The 5,175-nt window shown below is 41.8% G+C and overlaps 1 long non-coding RNA gene across 2 annotated transcripts in view; it reads right to left on the bottom strand.

Annotated features, from left to right (window-relative positions):
* Positions 1–678: 678 nt before the first annotated feature.
* LOC142047395 (uncharacterized) overlaps positions 679–5,175 on the bottom strand; it is a 13,303-nt gene continuing 8,806 nt past the window's right edge. Inside the window, exons 2-3 of one of the 2 annotated variants that reach the window (XR_012656630.1) lie at positions 1,629–1,842; positions 679–1,184 (exon numbers count right to left, since the gene is read on the bottom strand). This is a non-coding gene — a long non-coding RNA (uncharacterized LOC142047395). The remainder of the gene's footprint in view (positions 1,185–1,628; positions 1,843–5,175) is intronic. The other variant, XR_012656629.1, reaches the window with a different exon arrangement.

Here is a 5,175-nt window from a genome sequence, read left to right as displayed (position 1 = left end):
AATCTAAAGTGTTTAGATAGCATGGATAAGGTTTTGCCTGTTGCTGGCTTTGGTCCTACTCTTAGTGAAGCTAATTTGACACTAAATTAAATGGGAGCATAACTGGGTCTTTAGTGACCTAAGTATTTAGAGTGAAATGCCCATGCTCCCTGGAACCACAGGTTAAAATTTTGGCAGCATTAGTTCAGTTTTTCAAGGCAGCTACTGTATCGTGTAGTTTATTTTATGGAAGTGATTCAGATAACATTGAAACTTGAGGCCAGCACTTTCACATGGAAGGCATCCAAAATCATATTTAGGCACCTAAATAAAAGCAGCCTGATAATCAGAGATGCTGAGCTTTAATTTAAGTGAAGTTTACATGAGGGAAGCTTATTGACACAGGATTTTCCCCCTCCATTTAACCCCCCCCCAAAACAAATAGGATTTACAGCTTTTATCTTTCAAATATGAGGGTAGAAGTTAATTAATGCTCAAGTAACAGCAAAAGTTTGTGATATCACTTGACAGTATTTCATATTTTATGAGATGAGGGATTCTCAACTAGGTGAACCCTTCCATACTACTAAAGGGAAGGGGAATCCTGGTGTGGAATAAATTGACAAGCAAAATGTAAGTACACTAGTATTAAAATACTTTTCATGCAAGGATCAGTAACCAACTGCCCCATCAGTGGAGGGAGAAGGAAGAACTATGTAAAGATCAAGAATGACGGCCAATCTGATTTTTTAAAGTGTTCTCAAAAAAGTTACACAATTATTTCATACATTTTTGAATGCCACTCAGATCCAAATGAAGGGTATAACCAGGTGTTGTAGTGCTGATTAGTTAGTTATGCCCTGAGAAATAAGTCAGGTTATTATAAGGTCTAGCAGAATTCACTGTCCTTGTAAACTGAAAGTTTTGCTTGTACAAGGGGCATTCAGAAAGTGTCTAGCCTGACAGAAAAAGACCAAAACAAGTCATCTTCAATTGTTTATTTTTCAGTATAATCCCTCTTGACATCAGTGCACTTGGTCCAGCACAACTGGCTGACTACACCTAGCTTGTAGGCATCACTGTCCAGCACATCCAGAAACTCTTCAACTGCTGTGATCACCTCATCATCATTGAAACTCTTCACACAAAGATCTTCCTTCATCTTGAGACACAGGAGTGTCAAGGAGCCAAGTCTGGTGTTTAGGCTGCATGGGGGAAGGTATGGCAGTACTTTGATTTGTCTTGGACAATTAATGAATTCCTCCTGTGAATGGTTCTCCAGGGGTGACACCTGGAACTGGGGTACCACTGAGCCCCCAACCCACCAGCCTGGCCTTCCTCACACTATACTGCTGTGACAAGTTGCAAAGCCCTCTACCTGCACTTTCACCAGCATTCAGGTAGGGACACACCCAGCTGCAGTTACTTGCAGGTTCTCTAACCATCAGATTCCTAGCCTGGGACCCCAAAGCAGTACCAAGCACTCTAGTCAAAGCTCATTGGTTTAGATAAAAAAAAAGTTTTACTAAGAGTGATTTTAGGTTTAAAAAAAAAAAAAGAGCAAAACAGATTACCTAGCAAATGAACAAAAAAATGCAAACTAAGCTTAATATACTAGATAGATTAGATATGAATTAGCAGATTCTCACCCTAAGAGAGGATACAAGCAGGCTGCAGATTCTTAAGAGGCAAGCTGTACTTGCTTTACAGCTTAGAATCTTCCAGGTGTTTCATACACAAGCTAGAAATCTCTTTAGCCTGGGTCCAGCACTTCCCTTAGTTCAGTCTTTGTTCCTCAGGTGTTTTCAGGAGTTGTCTTATGTGGGGAGTGAAGAACCACAGACGAGTACTGCTGGGGGAATTCTGCAACAAAAGTTAAATTCTGTGCACAATTTTAAAATCTGCATATTTTATTGTCAAAAGATAATCATACCAGTTTCAATTATTTTTGGTCATTTATTTCGAAAAAATATCAATTATGTCTGTAACAATACAGACAACAAAAAAGAGTCAGGAAATGTTTTTTGACAAATTCCTTACTAGGGATATTAATACAGAACTCTGAGTAAGCAATCATTTAAACTACAATACAGAACTATATTTCCCACCCCCCTCAGAAGTGGTGCAAAGGCTTGGGGGAGTCAGGGGTAACAGAGGAGATGAGGGAGAAGGAAGTAAATTGCTGGGAAGGAGCCTGTGTGTGAACTTGGAGGGTTGTTTTGGGTATGGATGGGGAAAAGCATGGAACAGGTTTTTTGGGGGAGAGTGAGGAAGGATTGTTTGGAGCTTTCCCCATGCAGACCCTGGCTGACTCCTAGCCTCTCCCATTCAGTCAGGCACATCTGCCCCTGTCCCCATGGGTCCAGCCACCCACACCCTGACAGCCACACTCCCCATCTCCATGTGGCCTGCATCCCTCCTGGCAGCCCAGTACCCCCTCCCTGTGTATCTATGCCCCCTCCCAGCCACTTTCTGGGGCCCTCCCTCCCCCATGCCTCCACTCCCATTCAGCCTCTGTCCCAGACTGTCCTCCCCACTAGCTCTTATGAGGCCATCTGACTCCACAGCAGCCCCATGCTGTCTGTCTCCTGACTTGGTCTGACAAGCACTGTGAAGAAGGTAGGCTCTCTTCCCTTGCTGCCCAGGAGCTGCTGCTGTGTTGTCACCACAGTGCCCTTGGGGGGGAAAAAGGTGGCACTGCAGCAACATTCCAGCATCAGCTTTTCTCTGTGCAAAAAAAAAAAAAAAAAAAAAAAAAAAAAAAAAAAAAGCGCATGGCTCATTAATTATATGTGCCCATAGAAGCACAGAATACCCCCAGGAATAATGTAGTTTTTGCATATGGCAGGAACCCTAAGTTCCAAAGCTTGGTTCCCAGACCACTCTGTGGAAAAAATACTGACATCTCAAGATGGCATCCAGAGACATGTGATCTGATCACATGTCCTTGTAGAGTCATAGCAGCCATTACTTATAGGCTGTTTGGAGCCTCTCAGGAAGGCTTACCAAGTGGGAGATAAGCTTTTCTTAAGGCCTACTGTTCTTTCTAATGGCTCATTGAACCGAATAAGCACTTCCCACCTAGCTGACTGAAAGCATCTTGCCTAATGGGTGTTACCCAGGTGTAATTACATTTCAATATTCATAACTTCACATAATGAAAGATACATGCATACAAATAGTATCTATTCAGCAAATCATAACTTTCCCAATGACACATACAAATACATTATGCTATAGCCATATCATAATAATATCTGAGAAATATGGGGTGCTTGTCACACCTCCCACTCCATGAAGGAGGCATTTGCCTCTGAAAAGCAAAAAGGTGATGAGTTTATACTGTCATGACTGGGCACTGAATGGCAAACCCCTAAAGAAGATAGGGGGTAGAACTGTCAGCTGGGTTAAGTCAGCCATGTATATCAATGAAGGCAATGGAACTATGCTAATTAAAGCAGCTGGCCCATGGTCAATTTAGTAGTAAAGGAGCTTAGAGCTGACCTTATTAGCCACAATAGTTCAGATGTGCCATTTAACAATAAGCTTCCAAAGAGATCTGGTTGAATCTCAAAAGCTATTCCCTTTTACTGTGACAGCGAAATGAGACAGTTTGTTTAAATGATGCTGAAGTATGCTAGTACAATGGATCCTGATTAGAATAAGGACTATATTATACCAAAGGTACCAAGTTATGTTATTGTCTCAGAAATAATGAGAGAGGCCGATTCTGATATCACCTATACCAGTGATAAGCAGGAGTAATTAAATCTGTGGAGGTACACTGGAATTCCATTAATAATAGAAATTATAGCTTGCCTTTCTAAGTCTCTCAGTATTATATGCATAGGTTAAAAAAGTGAAATACTTGCACTGAGATTCTCCACTACCTGCAGAAGAAATTGAGTATCAAGAATTAATAGGGCTGAAACCTACTGTCACTGAAATCAAGGGGAGATTCTCAATTTACTTCAATGGAAGGAGGAAAGCTCCCATGGTCAGACAGAAGAGACAGCTGTTTGATATTGATTGCCCCTTGGTCAAGTGCCCTGTAGCCTAATTGGTTACCAAGATCTAGACAAAGGGTTATTTGAAATCAATACACCACGTAAGTAGTTTTTTTAAATTGGATTTCTTCCTGGAGTGACTGAATGCATTAGTTTGTTATAAACAGAGTGCTAGTTAATTAGCATATTTTCTTATAAAGCTACCATATTTTGGACAGAAATTGTTGGCTATTCACTGGGAAATTCCTTGATCTCAGCATTTTGCTAATCAAATATATTGACCATAGCAATGTTAAAAACACTTTTGAAAACATTGTCAATATGTGCTTATAGGAATAGATTTTAAAAAAGATTAGATTGGATAAGATATTCTAATGGATTAGTTTGGATGTCCTGAAGAGCATGTGTCAGGTAAGCAAGTCTTGTCTTCCATTGTGTAACCTCATGGTCTATGCTCTCCTGTATACCCCCGCCCCCGCCACCACACACACTTCCTGTGTTTACTTGGAACAACAAGTATTAATTTGCATGACAGGAAAACTTTTTAATATGTGAGGTCTCGGAAGAGCCTCATTAGGTGTGTCTGCAAAGCAGCAGGAAAGAGGCTGACACACACATTTCCCCCCAAATAATTAACACAAGGAGACCATTATCCTTGAATAGAAGATCATACATGACCAATACAGAATGTTCAGTTTCAAACATTTAAGTTTCATATTAAAACAAAAAACAAGGAAAAAAGGCAAAGCCACATTATGGGAAATTTAAACTGGAGATTTCTTATGTGCCTAAAAAGTAAAAGGTAAGCCCTTGCTTCAACATTCAGATTTCAAACACCTCAACGTCAGCTATCGTCCAGATCTGGAGTTTTAATATGGGTCTATTTCAGTAGTGGACAAACTATGTCCCGAGCCATTTTAAGTTGGCCCCTGCTCCGGCCAGGGCGCTAGGTCGGGGATCATACCACACGGCTCCCAGAAGCCACAGCATGGCCCCACTCCGGCTCTTATGCACTCCAATGGGAGCTGCAGAGATGGTGCCTGCGGATGGGGCAGCGTGCAGAGCTACCTGGCTGCACCTCCATGTAGGAGCTGGAGAAGGGACATACCACTGCTTCCAGGAGCCACTTGAGGTAAGTGCTACTCAGAACCTGCACCCCCTGAGCCTCCCCCCCCCACCCAACCCCCCT

The sequence above is a fragment of the Chelonoidis abingdonii genome, chromosome 10, assembly GCF_003597395.2.
Source record: "Chelonoidis abingdonii isolate Lonesome George chromosome 10, CheloAbing_2.0, whole genome shotgun sequence".
In the NCBI taxonomy this organism is placed as follows: domain Eukaryota; kingdom Metazoa; phylum Chordata; order Testudines; family Testudinidae; genus Chelonoidis; species Chelonoidis abingdonii.
The sequence above is the reverse complement of the archived record's forward strand: the minus strand, read 5'-3'. Positions and strand labels throughout refer to the sequence as shown.